Raw genomic sequence first — 13,347 nt, 5'->3', positions numbered from 1 at the left:
GTCAGGTAAAATGTTTACATATTCGAAACATTACTTGGCCAAGGCTGGAAGGGATCATTAATACAAAGTGCATTAAAGGGAGTAGGACACGACATTTCTTATTTGGTTACGACTGAGTGTTTTTCATACAAGTAACTCATACCAGATTTTGAAAAAACTTTTGGTCATTAAATCCATGCTATTTATATAACTGGAACTACCTAACGCCGAAAAGTCGTTTTATCATTTAATTGTAATCAATCTTTATGTTCGGTAATGCAAGAAATGGCTAATGACATGTCACCAAGCATGCGGAGTTTATAATCTGGGAAATTTATTTTAAATACCTAATCTGGTTTGATGTTTCTAAATTTATGGAACAGTCGGTACGTTTTTTTGCAAAATATGGAATTGAAACGATACGTTTAAAGATAAGATAAGTTTAAAGATAAGCATATAACCACACAACGCAAAGACGACCTTTCAAATTTGTCGTATTTTTTCTGATAGCGAGCGCCGTTGGGAAATTCACTCGCACATATCACGATTGAGTTGAAGACGCGCGAGTTCGATGTCCAAGCAGAGCGGCGCAGATCACGTGGTAACGGATATTCGAATAGTGAAATGCCATTCGAATATTTTATTATTCGAATATTTTGCCCAGCCCTAGTTGTTACGTGTGTTGCGTTGTTACGATGATTTGGTATTTTAAATACGCTCTTAAGGATTGTTACTATTTTACCTTGCGTTGTTTGTGTGCGGCTCTTCATAACTTTGGCGTTTGAAATGCGGCTCTGAGCCTAAAAAAGCTTGAGAACCACTGGTTTAAATGGAAGTAATAATTCATTGCTCATTACATACGATCAATGCAGGCATTGCGCACATTCTATCTCATCTCGATTTACGTTGGTAAAGCCAACGTAACTGCCGTTCCATTTTCATTATTTGAGCATTAGGAATTTACAAATGGATTTTTGCGTCTATAATACGATACTGAAGGTTATATCGCAGTCTAGTGGCACCGCCTGTCTGTAGGTTAGACGGCCTACCATCGAACTATTTTGATTGGTAGATTTTAAATTACAAATGCAGCGCACATGAAATATAAAATGCAAAGACCCGACGTGAGCACATTGTTACATCACAAATTATATAGATAAAGCGGTCACGTGTCTGGATTGGTGATTTCGGCTGCCATGCACTTCGTTTGATTTACGTAGAACATTATTCCCGTTGACGCTGAGGCCGTCAGTCAAATTTATAACTTGCGGACACTAGCCTATTACATGATGAAATTGCAGTACAGTCTTTGCCTAAAATTTAATGTTTATTTAAGCCTTAAATTAGGGTGACCATATTTCCAAACTCTAAAAGGAGGACACATCTCCTGATAGAACCATGTTTCACCAGTGCATGAGATAGGCTATACATCATATATCTGCTAATTTTTCTCTAATTTATTAGAAAAACATCTACAGAACAATCATATTATTTGTCGTTATATTGTAAAATAAGTGAGTATACTAGCAATAGACCCAAATAGAAATCAGATTCAAAGCATGGATACGTTTGCTTTAGTTCCTAAAATGAGGTTTTTCTTTCCATCATATTCTACCGGGCATACTGACGTAATTTTCTGCCAAAATCGAATCTTTACTAAATTGCGAAATACAAGGTTAAATGACGTAAACATATTTGCAGAACAAAACGATTTTACGCCATGAACGAGTAAGCATAACTATAGGCCTATGCATTTAATTAGAGTAACCCGTGTGTATGCTATCACTACGCAATGCATTGCTTGTCACATGTATAATGATGTTTTCAAGTCTCTACTGACTTTAAAATTTTCTTAACACATCAAAAACTGTTAATTATATCATGAGAAAATTTTAAATACTTAATCCTGTGAAAGAGGAGGACATTTTAGAGCTTCCTCGGAGGACGTAAATTTTATAACGAAAAATGAGGACAAATCCTCCAAAAAGATGACGTATGGCCACCCTACTTAAATAAACATATTTTTGGTATACAAAGTTCTTGAAAATTTGTAAAAGGTATACCGCGATAAAAAAAAAGGTTTAAGAACACTGCTCTAGTGTATATAGGTTTTGGTGGCATAATTAGGCACGAGTCAACGAAGCGAAAATAATTTTGTTAGTGGTCCGTTGCGTGGGTACCATTGAACATGCAATCAATCACTAGTAATCAGACATATACATAAAGGCAGGGTATAACACAACATTTTGAAATTGTAGAAAATAATGGTGTAAACAGAACCCATAATTTCCTAATTACTTTTATGAAAATAAGGTAAATTATTCAATTTCCCTCACACTTGGACTTTTGTTTGTGTTTGATTATACCCAAAAGTTTCAGGAATCGTTTTTGTACAAGTGTTATACAAAGGAAGCCATTTGGAACATATTCTAGACTCTAGACCAGGGCTACTCAACTATTTTCACCAAAAGCCAGTTTAGAAAACTTCAAAATTACTGGGGTCCGGATACGGAATATTTTTTTTCAATAAATAAACGAAACGTCAAATGATGGCTCGCAAATATAGACACAAATGTCGCATATTGGTACCAGTACGACAAACTGTATAGCTGTGTATTTAAATTGTATCAAAATCATCTAAAAAAAACGGTGCACAACCTGCGGCCGTCGCGAAAAATGCGGCCGTCCACATACAAAATCCTAGGAACAAAAAAAAAGTTTGAAATATAGGATCTGGCTGCTATGTTGGTGCAAGAAGAATGATGAACAGCTTGTGCAGAAGTTTAAAAACGAGGAAAATTTGCTGGACACATGGAAAGGCGCAGTTGAATATCCAGTGCTACAAGAATTGGCAAGAAAAACTCTCGTCATTTTTGGAAGCACTTACATGTGCGATGCAACGTTTTCAAAAATGACGTACCTGAAGAATGAGTACCGAACCAGATTGTTAGACGTCAATCTGGAGTCTGAACTAAGGCTGATGATATCCAGTCAGTTACCTGACTTTGCAAGTTTATGTGCCCACATGCAAGACCAAGAGAGTCATTAAATTGCTACGACTTTTATAGAATAAATTCTTTGAAATATTTGACATTTTATTATACTTCTGGGGACAAGAAAATGGGAGCGACCGCCCCTCTCCCCCTCCCCGACTTTCGATTTTTTTTCAAAATTGTGCAGCCATTATGCAACTTGCTGGAATATATCTGCTCAAGAATAGGTCCACCGAAAAAAAAAATTCGTTTAAAATGCGAATATTATACTTCCAAGTAGTCCTACATACTTTATAATTGGGCAGACTGCACCTCGCATGGGTCAAATACGCGGTTATGGCGTCATAAAAGCAAAAAATTGCGCCTGCGGCCGTATTGAGGACAAATAAATGCAATGTGGCCGCCAATAGCAAAAAGGTTGTGCACCCCTGATCTAAAACTACCAAACGATGCTTATGCTGCCAAAATAAACAAGCAGACGCGGTCCAAATTAAATGGTCGAAAGGTCCGGATACGGGTCGACAGTTGAGTAACCCTGCTCTAGACTACACAACTTTTGTTTAAAGCGTCCTGAATTTCTTAAACTTTCTGGTATATTCATACACAAGCAGGAGTTCAAGAGCAAACAAAATTAAATGATTTTTTATTCATTTCCGTATGAGTAATTAAGAAATTTATGGGTTCTGTTTGGGTCGCAATTTTGATGACGTCCTCGGGATTCGTCACACACAAAAAATAATTCCATAGAGCTCACAGGAATTTTTTGAAATAAATGAAAGTAATAGCCTTCTAGTGAAAAATACAATCTTTAACTACTAAAAACTTCAGAGCAATTGGTCCAGTAATTGAAAGAGAAAATCTATTTTTCACTTCGTATCCAACTAGGCGGAAATTAGGTGTCAGTATTTTTGAATGACCGGTGGGTTAATGTTAGGAACCGTTATGATGGTTATGAAACATGAGATGAGTTTATGAGCTTTACATGCATAAGATGATAGCAAAAGAAAACTACTCTCATTGCAGTCTCCTGGTCCAATTCGGATGGACCACAAATCGACAGCTACACTTTTGGTTTAATCATACTATTTCACCCATATGTACGGTACCGGCAGTCTATGAAATAATTATCCAAGTTCAGAATATCTTCCAATATGGTCTGACGTCAAGTTTCTTCTCAATATTCACTTCAAGTTATGCTATTTTATCCCATTTATTATTCATCAACCAAATACTAAAATGAAATCAACAAAACCAAAAGGGGACAACGAAAATAACAAAGATACACAACACTTGAACAGCACTGACAATAACCAATTCCGTAGTACAACCTATAGCAAAACAACTGCAATTGCACTACACTCAAACAATAAAATCATACTATTGACCAATATTAGAATATCCAAACGCGTCATAAACCATAAAATCAAAAATAAACACCCTGGGTAGGTTTTTATTTATTTTTATTTAAAAAAAACAGCTTGTTTTAAAACAAGGGCTTGTTTAAAAAAAAATATATATATATTTTTTTTTGTATTTTTTATTGAAATACCCCCCCCCCCTCCCCCCCTATCACCGCGAAACTATGGCAAAACGGTGCGTTTTAGCAGCTGCACACAATGTCGGAACAAAATTTAGCAGCTGCACACACTGTCGGAACAAAATTATTTAGAAAGTAAAAAAAAATTGTTACAAGAGCCAAAGTTAGTTCTTGATGCAGAGCATTAGTTTCCTCATTAGATGTTCGACGATCAAAAAATGATAACAACTTTGATTGTAAAATATCACTCGATTCGCAGGAATAACCTGAACCAGCATCAGAAAGTTGCCTTTTGGCGTTCATTTGGCTTTTCATTGTTGAATAATCTTTCATGCACTGTGGTGTTTTGGTGCAGCCCTGAAAAGCAGGAAAGATTCTTTCTTTATATTTATCTAGGGTTTTGTTTTTTATCAATTCTAAAACAAACATCGTGTTTTAAAACAACGGCTTGTGTTAAATCAATTTTTTTCTGTATTTTTTGCATATTTCATTGAGATACCCCTTGCACCGCCACGAAACTACGCCAAAACGTTGCATTCTGGCAGCTGCACACGCAGCCGGAATTATAATTTCGAAAATGTGAGTAAATTTTTTTATTTTGACTTTTCCCACTATTGCGTACATTTATCGCCACTTTATATCTCCACCAAAGTCATAAGATTTTACCCGGAATGTTCAGCCGAGAAATCAGAGAGACGTTTTGAGTAAGAAAAATCATGAAAATTAGCTCACGAGTCTACTACAAAAGCAATTCGATCAAGTGCAGCCCTTTGGCAAAACGAGTTGATTGCGATAATGAAGTATACGCTTATATCGGCGGTAATCTACTGATATGAACGATGAGACATCCTAACCTAGCCAATGTTAATTGTAAGAGTTCTCTGATGCAAAGACGCCACAATTAATCTGTTATGACGCCATAATATGGATTTCGAGGTCATGTATTGACATTTTTCTCTTAAATTGAAGTCATTGTTACGGTCAATACTGTTCGGTTAATTTATGCTATTAGCATACTCTGTTTTTAAGGATGAAGTGAGTTTTTCAAGGTTATACAAACTCATTTATTCGATCTCATTTTAATTTTCGCAAGGTGGTTTCATCGCAGCAGGGTCGTTCACGTAGTGGCTTATCGGTTGCGTCTTACTGCGCCAACCACTGAATTACAGCTTGAGAAGGTGTGCATGAGCCTCTGTCGATATTTGTGGCGTTTTGAAAGATTTATTGCAAATAAGAAGCGATGGGGAAGTTTTTACATCCATTTTTATTCAACCCATTTATTACAAAAAAATCAAATAGTACAGCCATTTTGAACAAAACAGGCAAACAAAAATAACTTGATTTAAAACAATTGTTTTAAAACAATTCTTTTCGAACAAATTCCTATAAATTTTCAATTTGGAGGTTTAGATATTATGTATCTTTCATATATTAGTATGACAACATTTATTAGGATTTTAGTGAATTTATCTAGATATAGGGTAGGGTGAAATAGATGGATAGACTGTATCAGTACAAACTTTTTGGCCCATAGAATTTCCTACGTACGTACATACTGACCTATCGGTACCAGGGTATTGTAAATCATATTATAATTGGATTAAAAGGACGCAGGGCAGATTACGACACCGTTGTGTTAGGTGGAATTTCCCGGTAAAGAGACCATATCCAAACACTTCATTACGGTGTCGGTAGCGTTCCGATAATCGTGGTGGTGAAAGATGAAGCGACGACGTTCGACACCAGAATGTTACTGAAAACTTCGCCGCCTCTGTGAATCTGGCGGGTCGCAACTCCAACACGTGGTGGGGTAGTTGGACATGAGCGTTGTGCTACAGCTTGAGAGGGCGTGTTTGAGGGAAGTTTTGCTTGAATTTTTCTTGTTTTAACCTATTTATTACAGAGAAAACAAGTACAACCGCCATTTTGAACAAACCAGGCAAAAAAAAAACATGATTTAAAACAATTGTTTTAAAACAAATCTTTTTGGACAAATCCCTAACCCTGGGTACCGCAAATTATCCATATGAACCACACGCGTCTTGTCGCCTGGATTCCGCTGTATCTCATAGGAGTGATTTGAGAGACATCTCCTAACAGTGAAAGGACCTGCCATAGTGAACTCAGCTTCTTCTTCTTGGGTGGGTAATTGTACCATACAAGGTCTCCCTCTTCAAACTTCTGTGGTTGCACATGAACATCAAAAATTCCTTTTCTTTCGCAAGGCAGCTTGATTCAAATGATTTCTAGTATATATAGAAGGTTCCTCAGTGACATCTTTAAACCCAATCCACATATTCGGTATCACAAGGATGTAGGGGTGTTTGAGTCGGACGTCCACACATGACATCGATAGGGAGGTCAATCTCTCGGCCAAGCATAAGACGATTGAATGTAAACTGCGTACTTTCTTGCACTGTAGCTCTGTAAGCCATGCATAGATATGGAACATGGTCATCCCAATCGTCTCGATGGCTTGAGCATTTGCTGAATCGTTCGATTAAACCTCTCCACTTGTCCATCGGATCGAGGGTGATAAGGTGTTGTATGCGTCTTGACTATACCGTACAAGTCGCACATCTCGGTGAACAAGCGAGATTCAAAATCTCGACCCTGATCAGTGTGAATAATCCGAGGAACTCCAAATCTTGCAAAGAACCGGGTGACCAGCACGGACCTTCTGCAGTCTGATTGGGAAGTGGATAACACTCCACCTACTTGGTGAAATATTCAGATAGCACCAGACTATGTTTTCCATTCTTTCCATTTACATTATTGGTACGTGGTACGGTGGTAGTGGTCCCAAGAAATCCATGGCGACCCGTTTCATAGGAGATCCACAGAGCAGTTGTCGTAGATCCCCCTGTTTGCGCCCATGAGTCATCTTGGCCACAGCGCAAGGTTTGCAAAACCGGCACCCGAGCAAAATATCTCGCTAAAAACCAGGCCAATATAAACGAGCACGAACACTCTTGAATGTTCTAATAGAGCCTAGGTACCCGGAGGTACGGGCACTGTGTAAATGCTGGAAGGTTTCTCTTCTCAATGCCCCAGGAATGCAAAATTGATAAACGGGAGCACTAGTCAATGTTTCAGGTATCCACTTGCGATACAAAATTTCACCAGTCAAATATAACAAATGCCATTGAGCTAGAAAACGCTTGGTCTCTAGAGATTCATGCATATAATCCTGTGGCTGCGGTTTATGATGTGAACGGCGCTTCCAGGCAACAACTGCAGAAAGATGAGGTCCTCTGCTTGGCAAGTTTGAATCCTTTCCTCCGTGTATGTGTCCATCCAGTTACAGCTTGTTGGTATTCCAGGCAAGTCAGCATTATACAGAGGTGCTTCTACACGAACATTTATGTCAGGTTCATGTGAAGTGGACACACAATCTGGGCAGTCCGGGCTCTCAGAGCGCCTGGTTCGACAAGATAGCCCATCGGCATAACCATGTTTAGTCCTTGCTCGATGTTCAATGCTGAAATCATATGTGGACAGTGTAGAGATCCAGCGAGCCACCTTCCCTTTGGGTTCTCAAAAATTTAAAAGCCACTTCAAGGCACCATAATCAGTGCGAATCAAAAGGTGCCTTCCCCACAAATAATGGCGTACTGATTGAATCACTGCCAACAACTCCCTTTCAGTGGTACAGTATCAGCGTTCCGTCTTGGATAGAGTTCTGCTGAAATAAGCAATAACATGTTCTTCTCCTTTTTGCAATTGTGATAACACAGCACCAAAACCACTTGCGTCGGTGTCTAAAATAAACTCTCCCTGAACCAATGGAAAAGCCAGAATAGGAACAGATGTCAACAGACGCTTTATGATTTCAAATGCTTCCTGACAGTCACTAGTCCGCTCAAATTTCACATTCTTTCGAGTCAAGCGGACTAAAGGCGATGCTATAGTGGAATAACCTGGTACAAAACGTCTTTAATAGCTGACAGTTCCCAGGAAACTTCTAACATCTGATAGCCCTTGAGGTGTTACCCATTCGACTATAGCTGCTACATTGTGAGAATCACAGCGAACCCCTTCAGAAGAAATTTCGTACCCCAGGTTGGGAACTGATCTACGAAACAACTGGCATTTAGTCGGCTTGAGTTTCAAACCAGCACCCTGAAATTGAATGAAAACCTAGCGCAAACTGCCCAATGAAGCTTCAAAATATGATCCATGGGCTAAAAAACATCATCCAAATAATTGGAACATCCTTTCCGAAAATTCCACCCAATACTCGATCCATCCAAGTGGATGGATCCAGGTGCATTGGAATAACCAAATGGCATGACTACAAATTGATAGTGTCCTTTTCCCGGAAGACTGAAAGCGGTTTTCGCTCTGTCAGACGGATCAACTTCCACCTGCCAGTAGCCGCTAGCCAAGTCAAGCGTCGAGAACCAACTTGATCCGCTAAAGGACTCCACGAATTAGGTAATCTGAAATCGATACAAAAACGAGTAGTGCCGTCTTTCTTTCGGTATCAGAATAATGGATGACGAGTATGGACTGTCACTCGGCTCAATAATCCCTTGATCCAGCATCTTGCCAACAGCATCCTCTGCTATTTGTCTACTTGCCCAGCCCAGACGGGGGCCGACAAATATGTCCTTAAACTCTTTTAACAAAGAAGACAATTGTCGGTACTGATCAGCCGAAAGTCCTTCCGTCGATGTAATCAAGTTCTGAAGATGGTCAGGTAATCCATTGAATTCTTCCGCCTTTTCAGAGACTGGCGCCACCATTGTTTCACGGACAAAGTATGGTTGGGCGCTATGCCAATTAAAGATCCCGTAGGTAGAACAGCATCATAGTCCGTTTCATTGTTCATCCAAACGGGTAGCTCCTTCTTAGATGGATCAACCAACGTCAGCGAAGCGACCAAATTGATGTTGCCTATTTCCACTGTCTCAATGACGGTTACTATGTTAGGTCACTGGACGGGCCAAGGCTGTTGTAGCTGAGCGAGTACAACAATTCCAAAGCGGGCCGGTATAACCACATCCTCCTCTACAGTCACACGGCAGCAGGGAACCGATATTTGATGCTGCAAAGTAACATCTTGTCCCTCAAGAACAAAGCGACCCGACGAGGGATTCATAACCATTTGCCAAGATTGTCCATACCTAGAATGCCCATCCGTGACCCTAGATCAGCGACAACAACGGTATGCTCCACAGACAAGCTTTCAATCGTCAGATTGACATTAAGTGCACCATGAGACGCTAATGACTCGCCACTGGCAGTACGCAGTGGTACTTGAAAAGAATGCAGTTCTGGAATGTCCGAATTTTCCTGTAACATCGAGTAAACAGCGGTGTCAATGAGCGAGACACCCGCACCGGTATCAATCAAAAACAAAACAGGCACGTTATTGACCAAAGCCTTGACATGCCATCCATTAGTCCATATCATCATCAAAAATCATGTTAGCAGGGAGTGCGGGCCTCATCCCTGATGTTCCGAGTTTAAAGACTGGTTGGGAGTGGAAGCATTAATTACTGGTCTTTGTTCAGTGGTCTGGGAACAGTTTCGGCTAATATGCTCTGGTTGTCCGCATCGGAAACAAGTCTCTGGTTGTCCGCATCGGAAACAAGTCGGTCCACCCGTGTTGTTTGGACAATCTTGATCCCAGTGACCCGTTTGCTTACAGCGGGGACATGGCGTGGACGGTGGTGTAAGAGCTTGTGGACTGCGACAGTCACGGATTCTATGCCAAACATGTCCGCATCTCAAACAAGAAGTCGGAGATACGCGGGATCTCGACGTTTCCGAAACTAAAGCCTCCAGTTGTGCTGTGCGGTTTAAAATCTCCTTGATTAAATCCGCTCCAAATGTCACCTCGGCCTTATCGCTAGAAATCTTCGCAACAGTAGCCCTTGGTATCTTTCATATGGTCTGACGTCAAGTTTCCTCTTAATATTCACTTCAATGCCATTTTATTCTATGTATCATTCATCAATCTAAATACAACCAAACACTCCAATGAAATCAACAAAACATAAAGGGTACAACGAAAATAACAAAGATACACAACACCTGAAAAGCACTGACAATAACCAATTCCGAATAAATTCATCCTATTGACCAATATTAGAATATCCAAACCCGTCATAAACCATAAAATCAAATATAAACACCCTGGGTACCCTTCTCAAGAACTAACATTATTTTAACAGACACGGGAAAAACCTAAAACACTAAAAATCCAACTAAAACAACCACAACGGCACTGCTGCAAACCACAGCGTGGCCGTAGACTGACAGGACACCAAAGGACAGATCGACAGTGTCATAGCGCCGTAGTGTCTTCAATTTTAAAAAAACAAAATATAGCAATATTATCACATGACATCATTTAAAAGATAAAATGAGGGTCGTCACACATATAACACTGATTTTATTCACCTAAAAAAACTATTGACCTTCTTATTAGATCAAGTTCCATGTAGCATATGCAAAAAGTTGCACAAAATAGCACATATTATTGTTTTCTGTGTGGCTTTGATTGGAAACTTAGTTTTATTAGTAGCGGCTTGTACATAACAATCATGAAAATTTACTGCTTGTACTTTATTTCGCAGTCATGTATTGTATACAGGAAGCAAGCTGCGCACCCAGACAGTCGTAAGGCGTGATTCAATACTCCAACTGAATCTTAGCTACAACAACAAGAAACGGCAAGTGTTTCTAGGAACGTCAAATTTCTTTCAATGTTTACTGGAGATTGTCAACTAGGCTACCTGACCTATGTCAAAACACAAAACCGGGTCATTGTATCGGTATATTCCTTCGTCGACAGTTGTCTGCTATCACAGTGGTTATTCTAAACTTGTCGCAAAACGAAAAGATTCACTGCGATTTAATTGACCAGGTCATATAAATGATCGCAAGAATAATTTCAGATACACCCAGGAATCTAAACATGAATGTGATAAAGAAGAGCTTGTGAATCAGGGTTCTTGCAAAGCCATGTTTCGTGCAAAAAAATGAACATTTGTCTAGTCTAGTTTGTCTCATTGTTTAAAAAATTTGACACGCACGCACTGAATACAGGTCACCACCAAACATGCTTCAATGAAAGTGAGTTCTTCCCTTTTAAAGAGCATCCAATCTCACCTTTTGTGATGTCTTGGGTATTACCAAATCGCCAGTAGGCAGAAATATTACAGTTTATTATACGGCAAAGTCAGACGCCAGTATAACACAGCTAAACGCTGTGACACTTCAAACACAAGAATGGATAACAATCACGCAGACAGGTAAAAGCAAGGAGCAATTACGAGAAAACAATTATGACATCCTAATCACACATCCAGTCCGTGGTAAAAACAACAAATTATGACGTTGATACACAACACCTCAATATTGAAAAACATATTTTGTTTAAATATGCATGTAGTAGTGTTGTAACCTTCGGATTTCATGGGCTACCACCATTCTGAATCCATCTGCTCGTATTTAATATAGAGCTACCAACCGCCCCTGAATGACCGGGACAGTCCCGGAATTGACGTCTAGCGTCCCGTGTCTCGGACTGGGCTACGGTTGTCCTGGAATTTACCGACAACTAAGGCGTTCTAAAATAAAAGGCCACTGAAGGCATGTCGGCTTCGTTCAAAACTGGAAACGGATGTAATTCACGCAAATATATTTTTCAATAAAAACGATTACATCTGTATGGTTCATTCAAATAGGAGTGAGTTGCAATTTGTGGATAAGACATGTTTCATCAACCGTGACTTCCTGATGACACAACACTAAAATAAGCTGAATAATTGCAAAAAGAATGATAACATTATATACAGCAGTCAACGGCGTGTAACAATATTTTGTGTTTCTTGTTTTTAGTTTATAATGCACTGTTAGTGTGAGGCTCTTTTTAAGAGCATGATTTCATCATTCAGTCAGTTTTCTGGCTCGTATAGCCGTCTGTTTTAGGACTCCTTGTTGACAGCTCTTGTCTTAGCGAGAGTTCATTATTATTATACTTCCGTGAGGATTATAAATTTTCAACATAAACTTTGTGAAAACTAACCAAGATCTTCTTAAAGCGGCAAAATCAGTAGACCCTGGTCAGTAGAATTTGTATGCCAGAAAAATTTTCCTCTGCTATGTGGAATTCGCTTCCTCCATAGGTCGTTTCCATGAACGCATTGACTTAAATATCGTCAGCTCTTTGTAATGTATTCTTATTGCACTTCAGAAAATAAAGAATTTTCCTTTAAATAATAATTGCTTCTCCCACAATGCCTTTAAATTTATACTTCATTTTACACATTCGCGCTTATTCTACAAAGGTAAGTTCCCTTCCAAACCTATATCTTATCTACATGGCCACGTTCTTACCAAAAAGTGACATGTCCTCGAAAAATTCGTACAATAAAAATAGTGAGAAAGGCACTCTTTTTTAAAATTCGGAAGCAAAATTAATAAAACTTTATGAGGTATATTTACTCATACATCATGATGCATTGGTCACGCGACAACCTGCAGCTTGGGTACGAACGCCACTAGATGACGGTACAACTCCATGGCTTCGGGCTTTCTTGCGCTCGAGATGTAGATGAGGACCAGGTGATATGTCCAACAACTTTGCAAATGTACATTTACCGTATGTAGCCCACGTGTACTTATTTTTCAAGTAATATACCGGGATCCAAAAACATCCGACTCATGGCCGTATAGGCAAACATCGCTTTGGGGGTTGAATGTCTTTTGTCCGCTAATGTTTTTTTTATAAAAAATGCATAGCACTTCGAAAAATATCATTTCGTGCGGAACTCTATCAAATATGTCACTCAAATGTGATGGAAGAAAAAACAAACAAGCACT

The sequence above is a fragment of the Styela clava genome, chromosome 2, assembly GCF_964204865.1.
Source record: "Styela clava chromosome 2, kaStyClav1.hap1.2, whole genome shotgun sequence".
Lineage (NCBI taxonomy): Eukaryota > Metazoa > Chordata > Ascidiacea > Stolidobranchia > Styelidae > Styela > Styela clava.
The sequence above is the reverse complement of the archived record's forward strand: the minus strand, read 5'-3'. Positions refer to the sequence as shown.